We start from the raw sequence: 10,408 nt of genomic DNA on the forward strand, positions 1-10,408 counted from the left end.
TGCTAGGTTCTGTATATTAACACAAGATCCTTGTCCTTGAGAAGCTCACAGTCCAGCGAGCAAGACAGAAATGTACGATCACCGACAATAGAAGTTGACGCGTGCTTTCACAATATAATGGTATAATGGAGGCACAGGGAACAGAAGGTTGAATGGATTGGGAGAGGAAAGCTTGGCATCGCAGGGAGGTTTTAGAGGGAAGGTAATATTGAAATAGGCTTTTGAAGCAGGAGCTGGTAGTATGACGGAGGAGAAGAAGGCACCGCGGACAGCATCTGTAAGACTCGGGGGTGTGAACAACTGTTGGGTCTAGGACAGGAGGAAGGTGGGGCAGTGAGAGTGTGGCAGTCATGACCAGAGAAGTAGAACAAGATCAGATTGTGGAGGGCCATGCTCAGGGGTTTGAATCATCTCCTACTGGAAGTAAGCGGGGGGGGAATGTGATCCAGAAAGCCAACTTGTTGACAACACGTAGGAGGAACTGGAGAAGGTGAAAACTGGAGGAGTAATGTAGGAAATCTGCAAACCTCTAGGCCAGGGGAGGATGAGAGCCTGACCTGGAGCTCAGACAGTAGAGATGAAGACAATGGTGTGGATTTGAGAATACTTCAGAGGCCAAATCCACGGCCCATGCTAATCAGTTGGTTGTAAGGAGAGGGAGCATGACCTTGGATAAGGGTAGATAAGATAACTCAGTCAGCAGGCCGCATGCCACACGTGGAATAGGGATCAGGCAGTCGGCATGGCGAAAGACCTAGCAATTTGTACAGCTAGTCTCCAAAAGTGTCCCACCAGTTAGGATTGCCAGATAAAATACCGAATGTTCAGTTAAATGTGAATTTCGGATAAACAGAAAAAAATGTTCTAGTAGGAGTATGCTCCAAATACCGCATGGGACCTACTTGTACAAAAAACAATGTTGTTCGTCTGAACATAAAATTGAACTAATGATCCTGGTCACTGTTTTGTTTTTTTTTTTTTTTGCCTTCCCCCTCTCTCCAGATCTGGCAACGCTACACTCTTTTCAGTATTATTATAACAGCTCGTTTCTCAATCCACCTGATCAATACCTTGCCAACCCAAAATGTTAAGAGCTCAAGTTTGTCCCCAAATGGAGATCATTTCCTACAATTTCTGCGACTTGTCAGTGCTCTCCGCCTTCCTTCCGCGGATGTGATCATTCCTCCATCATGCTGCTCACCAGCTCGATGCCATTTGCTCCACTACCCCATACGTGGCTTGATGCTGAATGACTCCCCTCTACTCCTGCCCCAGTCCCACCGGGCACCTACTTCACTGTCGCCGATGTCTGGAATCTCTCACCTCTTGAATCTACCTCCACGCCTCACGTGTTTGTATTTCCTTCAGTTGAATAGGGAGGGCTCTTCGCCCACCCCCTCCCCATTTTATCTCTTGGTTTATGAGGAAATAAGGGTTTTCCCGTAGCTATTTTGGCCCTTGTGAGCCATTCTTCCCCCTGCCCCCAAATTTTACAACACAACCCAGGGAGTAAAATCAATTTTCCAAAGAGCTTCTGGTACATTCAAGTATAATCTCACATGGAGAGGCCATGTTGCTGAAACCAGCCATCGCACGGGACATGCCCCTTCTGACTCAGCCACTCTGCAACCGAGTCGACATTTATCACCATAACTATGGCTTCATTTTAGCTTTCATTTTCTTATTCATTTCAGTGTTGGCCATTCCTACAGTATCTCTTCTCTGGACTCTCTTTTAAATCAGTTATAACATCTGTGGTCCCTCATTGATCCACGAGTTAAGGAAAATCTTTAATGTGTATTTATTTTATATCTCTGTGAGAGTCCTAATTTTGCCTTTTTTGATAATGGTATTTTAAACAGAGCCAATAAATGGTTCCTCTGCCAGTAAGGGCTGTACAACTTGTTTATATTGTAGCCGCAACCACGATCTGCAAAGCGCTTCTCAGAATTTCTCTTCTGCAATGTATTTTCTCCATTGCTTTTATCTGACACTGGTTAATCTGAGGTTTTTGTGCATATACAGAGAGTTAATAAAGAGTAGTTATTAACTGCTCTGGGAAGTTAATAACGTCTAAATTGGAGGGACATTATATGATAATCTGAACAAATTAATCATTTAAAAAGTAGCAGCACCTTAGTCCTTTTCCAATTTGCAAAAACCTGAGAAATGAAAATACTACGCTTACAGAACACAAGCAGGCACCCAGAACATAGACCCAGTGACGCTATCTGTCCAGTGTCCCAAGCTTTTCTTGGGAAACTCAATCTGCCTTTCTCTTCCGGTTTGGTCATACAACCAGTTAGCCCTCTTCACTCGGCTACTCTGTGTTTACTGAGGACCCATTTCACAGCCTTGAAAATGCAAAGATGGATAGACACAGTCCCACAGACAGACTATTCCAATGAGGGTGCCGGGTATTATAGCACGGGGCAGACAGCCCAGAAAGGACAGGTATCTCGCCTTCACTTGCAGGTCACGAAGGCACTTAAATTGAGACCTAAGAGGGGCACCTCAGAGGCTCTGTCGGTTAAGTGTCTGACTTCAGCACAGGTCATGATCTCATGGTCATTGAGTTCGAGCCTCGCCTGGACAGCTCGGAGCCTGGAGCCTGCCTCAGATTCTGTGTCTCCCTCTCTCTGCCCTCCCCCGCTTGTACTCTGTCTCTGTTGCTCTCTGTCTCTCTCTTTCTCTCTCTCAAAAGTAAATAAACATTAAAAAATTTTTTTTTTTAATTGAGACCCTGAGAGCTGCAAAGCGGCTAACCAGTGCAGGAATGGGAATTCGAGCTTCTAAGACTGGGACTTGTACATGCAAAAGCCTAAGGGTGACAGAGTGCATGCTGCACTCAGAGACTACCAGCCATCCAGCACATAGATGCAATAAAGGATAGTGTGGAGGAAGGCAAGAGCCAGGCTACTGTCTGCTATATCTAACTGGAGAAAAAAAGCAAACAATAATATCCAGCATTTCTCAGATGCTTACGAGATATCAGGGATTATAATAAGCATTTTACAAGTATTGTTGCATTGAATCCTCACCAAGTTTCTGAAATTTCCCTCTTTGTATCGTCTCTTAATGGCAAAACTAATATATGCTTGTTCTTTTTCTTCTAAAATTTTTTTTAACGTTCATTTTTGAGGCAGAGAGAGACAGAGCATGAACGGGGGAGGGTCAGAGAGAGAGAGAGAGAGAGAGAGAGAGGGAGACACAGAATCTGAAGCAGGCTCCAGGCTCCGAGCGGTCAGCACAGAGCCCGACACGGGGCTCAAACTCACGGACCGCGAGATCATGACCTGAGCCAAAGTCGGCCACTTAACCAACTGAGCCACCCAGGTGCCCCAATATATGCTTGTTCTAACACATTAAAGAATCTCCCAAACCCTAACCCCCCAGCAAAAGTGACAATCTGGCTTTTATTCTTTCACGTACTTTTCAGTGCTTACCCAGCAGATATAAATATACGACACATAGATATTTGTAGGAAGATGGGTTTATACTCTGACACTCTTTTGGCAGCGGCTTTTTAAAGAACCCATGTAGCTCTTTCTTTCTGAGCCAATAGCGCTCTGGCGAACATGGTGAATGTTCCTGAGACCCGCCGGACTCTGCAAGAGGTGTGCCAAGCCCCAACCCCACAAAGTGACCCCGTACAAGAAAGGCAAAGATTCTCTGTATGCCCAGGGAAAGCGGTGTTAGGATAGGAAGCAGAGAGGCTATGGTGAGCAGACTAAGCCGATTTCCCAGAAAAAGGCTGACACTACAAAGAAGACTGTGTTGAGGCTTGAATGTCTTGAGCCCCAACTGCAGCTCTAAGAGAATGCCCACTGTGAAGACAGGCAAGCATCTTGAACTTGGAGGAGATAAGAGAAAGGGCCAAGCGATCCGGTTCTAAGCTTCAGATTTTGTTATATTATGAAGATGAAAAAATCTGGAGGTTATGTTCGAAAACAAAACAGTACACATGGACATCCTTCCAGGTCAATACACACAAATCTAAATCACTCTTTTAAGCATACACATAATAGCTTACAGTAAGAATGTGCCAGAATTTATTCATCTGTAACTCTACTAATAGACATTCAAGGGCTTATCCCCCCCCCCCCCACTACAAACAATACTGAAATAAACACATCTTGGTAAATACATCCTTATATACTGATGCTTTCATTGCATTTCTGTATCGTAGATTCCCCCACAGTGGGGAGGTACATTGAAAATTTTAGAGACACTGTAACAGTGAATTGTTAATGTTCTTTGCAACCTATTCATTTTTATGCCTCTGCAAAGTTGCAGAAAATAAATGGTTTCTCCAGGCAACTCCACGAGCGGTGCACAGAATGATGAGGTCCTCAGGTCTTTTTTTATGGTCAACCTGAAGGTTTTAGGCTAAATTTTACATACTTGGACAATGACACCGAAAAAAAATATGTTGAATGATAAAACATCTCCTTATACCCACATCCTTTCATTTGCTGCTGAGGGGCTCTTTGCTCGCTGCTAGGTTTGAGCAGGTGCTGGGCTGTCGGACTGCCAGACTCTAGGTGGAGAAGTCATCAAATCGTGAATGAATGCCTGTCATCATGGTCACATGACACGCCCCTTCTGACGGAGCCACGCTGCAATCGAGTCAAAATTTATCGCCCGAACCACTTCATTTTTAGAAATATAAGAAGACATATTCTTAGAACTATTTGCCACGTAATATATTTTTTTAAAGATTTATTTGCATTACTCCTCACTAGGTTTGGAGAATGTGGCAGAAATGGCCCTTTAAAAAAAAAGACAAAGACAGAGGGGTGGGAAGGGGGACACAGGGGGAGGGGGGGAGGGGGGGAATCTTAAGTCCAAAGCTAAAGCATCAACCTTATTCTAAAACTGAACGATTTGTTTTCCATATCGTGACATAACCGCACTGGCCTTTCGCTGGTGGATGTGGAAGAACTCGAAGCCTCTCCTTTTCAAATGTTTAGCTGCCTTGCTGCTGACACACTTAAGGTTCCCTTTGTCCTGAGTAACTCAGGCAGCATCAAAGGCATGTGCAAAGGCCCCTCCTTGTGGGAGCCTTTGTCATTCCGTTTGGTTTCTTTGCTCCCTTCAAAGCCCCTGGCCCCCAGGTTTGGACTCCCCTGCCCTTTATGAGTCTTGGTCAGAGAGAGCCTACCTATCACCCGAGTGCCAGATACTCCCCTTGCCAGTCCGTGGCACGGGGAGCATCTCTCTGGACTCACCCTTTGGATGCAAAACTGCTAGACTTTACCATGGAAGCTTGTGAGCCAAGGAGGCTTTTTCTAGAATCCATTCTGGCGAAGTAGACGCAAACTCCAGAGGCAGTTTGACAGCTCTGGTGAAATTACTTAGCCCCACATTCAGGGGTGTGGGCAGCTCCCGGTGCAGTCCCTGTGCCCAGAGCAGAAGCAGAAGGGTCTCCACGGGACCACTTCCGCTGTGTGATTTTGGTCGCCATTCCCGGCAACAGACAGAGCCTCCGTGCCTGGTTCACAAGCCCTCCTGGAGATTCTCTGTGCTCCTGAATACCCTTTAATAATCTCCTTTCCTGCTGACATTAAACAGGACTGAATTCTGCTGTCTGCAACTTAGAAGCCCTTTGATGGCCCCTCAAAAATGTTACCGTAAATCTTTGTGGTTTTAAAGTATTTAATAAGCTGAAGATTTAGGTTCATCATTTTTTAAAAATGTTTATTTAATTTGAAAGAGAGAGAGAGAGAGAGAGAGAGAGAGAGAGAGAGAGAGAGGTGCCTGGGTGGCTCAGTCAGTTGAGTGTCCAAATTTCGCTCAGGTCACAATCTCATGGTTTGTGGGTTTGAGCCCCGTGTCGGGCTCTGTGCTGACAGCTGGGAGCCTGGAACCTGCTTCAGATTCTGTGTCTCCCTCTCTCTCTATCCCTCCCCTGCTCACATTCTGTCTCTCTCTCTCTAAAATAAGTAAACATTAATTTTTTTTTCAACGTTTATTTATTTTTGGGACAGAGAGAGACAGAGCATGAACGGGGGAGGGGCAGAGAGAGAGGGAGACACAGAATCAGAAACAGGCTCCAGGCTCCGAGCCATCAGCCCAGAGCCTGACGCGGGGCTCGAACTCCCGGACCGCGAGATCGTGACCTGGCTGAAGTCGGACGCTTAACTGACTGCGCCACCCAGGCGCCCCATAATTTTTTTTTTAATGAGAGAGAGAGAGAGGAAGGGGCAGAGAGAGGGAGAGAGAGAGAATCCCAAGCAGGTTCCACGCTGTCAGCACAGAGCCCAACATGGGACTTGATCTCACGATGGGTTCATCATTTGAAAAATAATCAGAACTCCATACCATTTCCAATTTGACCCTGATATTACACTATCTTTTGGAGAAACTGAGTCTTAAGCCACCTCTGGATTACTGCTGTCTTTCTCCAGGTGCCCCACTCCCCATGCTCTCTGGCTTTCCCACCACCCTCCGTGTCTCACCAAAACCTCGTCTCAGGAAAGCTGGTGTGCATGCTAGCATGGTTAGGTTTAAGTGACTTATGAGAATACCCTGTGCGGTAGAGAAGCATTTAAACAAAGGAATAAATCTCTAACTGTGGGATTTCACAAGTATCAGCAAATAAACGAGAGAGATGTAGGTAGGGCTGGGGCCGGGGTGGGGGAAGCTGGGGCACCATGACTATCCCTTCTCCCACATTAGCCTAAGGTCATTTCTAGAGTAATAAATACTCTCTCATGAATCACCCACATTCCAGTTAGACAAATCCATACTTATCTTGAAATAAAAAGCTCCTGCACAGCCAAGGAAACAATCAACAAACCTAAAAGGCAACTGACGGAATGGGAGAAGATACTGCCAAATGACATATCTGATAAAGGGTTAGTATCCAAAATCTATAAATAGCTTGCCAAACTCAACACCCCAGAAACAAATAATCCAGTGGAGAAATGGGCAGAAGACATGAATAGACACTTGTCCAAAGAAGACATCCAGATGGCCAACAGACACATGAAAAAATGCTCCGCATCACTCACCAACGGGGAACTACAAATCAAAAGCACCTCACACCTGTCAGAATGGCTAGAATTAGCAACACAAGAAACAACAGGTGGTGGCCAGGATGCAGATAAAGGGGAACCCTCTTGCACTGTTGGTGGGAATGCAAACTGGTGCAGCCACTCTGGAGCACAGAATGGGGCTTCCTCAAAAAGTTAAAAATAGAACTACCCTACAATCCAGCAATTGCACTACTAGGCATTTATCCAAGGGATACATATGCACTGTTCCGAAGGGACACATGCACCCCCATGTTTATAGCAGCCCTATCATCAATAACCAAACTGTGGAAAGAGCCCAGATGGCTATCAACTGTTGAATGGATAAAGAAGATGTTATATATATATCATATATATATATATATATATATGTGTACATATATATATATATGATATATATATGTGTGTGAGATATATATATATCACATATATACACCACATATATATATCACATATATATGTATATATGTATATATATATGTATATGTATATATGTATGTATGTGTATATATATGTACATATATGTGATATACCTGTGTATACATATATGTGTGTGTGTGCATGTGTGTGTGTGTGTGTGTATAATGGAATATTACTCAGCCATCAAAAACAATGAAATCTTGCCATTTGCAATGACATGATCGGAGCTAGGGTGTATTATGCTAAATGAAATAAGTCAGAGAAAGGCAAATACCATATGATTTCACTCGTATGTAGAATTAAACAAAAACAGAACAGATGAACATATGGGAAGGGGGAAAAAGAAAGAGGGAAACAAACCATAAGAGTCTCTCAGGGGTGCCTGGGTGGCTCAGTCAGTTAAACGTCCAACTTCAGCTCAGGTCATGATCTCACAATTAGTGAGTTTGAGCTTTGCCTAGGGCTCTGTGCTGACAGCTCAGAGCCTGAAGCCTGCTTCGGATTCTGTATTTCCCTCTCTCTCTCTCTCTGTCCATCCCCCACTTGTGCGTGCTTTCTCTCTCTCTCTCAGAAGTAATAAATGAATCAACTTAAAAAAAAAAAAAGAGTCCCTTAAATACAGAGAACAAACTGAAGGTTGATGGAGGGAGGTGGGTGGGGGATGGGCTAAATGGGGGATGGGCGTTAAGGAGGGCAATTGTGATGAGCACTGGGTGTTGTATGAAAGTGACGACTCACTGGATTCTACTCCTGAAACCGTATCGCACTGTACGTTAACTAACTAGAATTTAAATAAAAAATTGACAAATAAATAAATAAACAAACAAAAATAAAATGTTTAGAGCAACGTCTGGCACATAGTACTCCACTTAAGGCTAGCTATTATGATCATTATTAAATCTGAAATCATTTAATGTCCTTGAACATTATTCAAATTTATCTATATGCAAATTCCACTAATGTATGCTCAATGATGCCAACATTAATCATATCAGAATATGCCCCATAAGCATATTTTGAGCACAGGCTAACGTGCCCGTATGCACAAGATTTCAACAGCCACCGTTTCACGGGCTAGCTGCGAGAAATGTTTTTCGGTGAACTTTGCCCTGGCAGTTAACAAATGATAAGAAAGTTCATTCGATGGGATTTTAAAGGCAGCTAAATTGCCCCAAGTTTAGACTACCTGAAGCGGCTGGTATGGCAAAGCTCACCGTGGCAGTGAGGGCACCAAACCCATGACCCCTGCTAGTTAATATGAAGAGGAGGGAGCTGAGGGAAGAGGGCACACACATGAACAGAGAATGCAGAATGAAAGAGAAAGCAGTGGTCTGACACGCCAAAGATTTCTCTCGGGAGAAACAGACGAGCTTGTGAAACACGAGTTTTAAGAAGAGTTGTCGGGCTATGTTTCACCCATGCTGTTTTCCACGCGTATAGTTTCTTCCGCACTACTCGGTCACTGTGACTATTTAAGAGTGTTACCACAGCTTACCAACACGCCAAACTGACTCAAAAGCATCGCAGAGGGATTCATTTTTCTAGCCTAACTTGCTGTTTATTTCCAAAGACCGAAATTTCAGAGACGTATTTTCCCACTTGCCCTGGCATCATCCGGCCCTCAACTCAGGACCGAACATGTTTCCGCCAGATTATAAGATCGTTTTCCAGCCCCCATTTGCCAAGCGCTCTACATTCATTCAGGAAACTCGCTTTAAAACAAGACCCATTTACTTTTGCGCTGCTTTTGTCTGGATCTTGTTTCAGTCAGCCAACTTACTGCCAAAAATATTAACTCGGTCCTCACTCCACTGTTCGAATACAATGGAGCAAGCTTTTTATACAAACAACATGTTAACTTTAGCATGTGACTGTCTTTGGCTCCACGGTTATTTACGAGAGTTTCAAGAGGGACAAGAAAATTAGAAGGGAGTAATATTCCAGATTCCATAGCTGTTACGGGCTGAATTGTGTGCCCCCAAAATTCACATGTGGAAGCCGTAACCCCTGGCACTTTAGAATGTGACTATTTGGAGACAAGGTTTTTAAAGAGGTGATTAAGTTAAAATGAGGTTTCTAGGGTAGGGCCCTCATCCAGTCTGTCTACTGCCCTTATCAAGAGACATCGGGACCCACGGAGAGACACCAGGGGTGTGCACACGCAGAGGGACAACCAGGTGAAGAGGTACATAGCAAGCCGGCAGGCATTTGCAAACCAAAAGGAGAGGTCTCAGAGGAAACGACACCTTTCAGCACCTTGACCTTGGACTTCCAGCCTCCGGAACTGGGAGACAATACATTTCTGTGGTTTAAGCCCCCGCAGTCTGTGGTCGTTTGCTCTGGCAGCCGCAGCCATCTAACGCTAAGAATTCGGGTGTAGCCATTAATCCTCTACGAAGTGACAAATCACATTCCTTAAACCCTGAGCCATATCAACAATATAATCATGAGGAATAATTGCCAAGTCCTCATCTTTGGTCCCGCTCCCCTTGCCCTTGGTCTGCATGGGAGCGGGTCTCCAGCAGTCCTCCTGTTCTCAAATATCTGCCTGATGCATCGGTAGCACTGGAGGGCTTGGGAAAACAGACGGCTGGGCCCCACTCCCCGATCCAGTAGAGCTGAGATGGGGCCCAAGGACGTGCATTTCTAACAAGTTGCAAGCGATCCTGAAGCTTTGAGGACCACTGCACCCGCCGTCTCCCCACCTCAGGCATACCTACAATCAAAAACAGTGCCATTTAGGGGCGCCTGGGTGGCGCAGTCGGTTAAGCGTCCGACTTCAGCCAGGGCACGATCTCGCGGTCCGGGAGTTCGAGCCCCGCGTCAGGCTCTGGGCTGATGGCTCGGAGCCTGGAGCCTGTTTCCGATGCTGTGTCTCCCGCTCTCTCTGCCCCTCCCCCGTTCATGCTCTGTCTCTCTCTGTCCCAAAAATAAATAAACGTTGAAAAAAA

At 45.0% G+C, this 10,408-nt stretch overlaps 1 pseudogene; it reads left to right on the forward strand.

Moving 5' to 3' along the window:
• The first annotated feature begins 3,578 nt into the window (after positions 1 to 3,578).
• Positions 3,579 to 4,009, forward strand: LOC106988853 (60S ribosomal protein L36a-like; annotated as a pseudogene).
• Positions 4,010 to 10,408: the final 6,399 nt, after the last annotated feature.

The sequence above is a fragment of the Acinonyx jubatus genome, chromosome C1, assembly GCF_027475565.1.
Source record: "Acinonyx jubatus isolate Ajub_Pintada_27869175 chromosome C1, VMU_Ajub_asm_v1.0, whole genome shotgun sequence".
Classification (NCBI taxonomy): Eukaryota; Metazoa; Chordata; class Mammalia; order Carnivora; family Felidae; genus Acinonyx; species Acinonyx jubatus.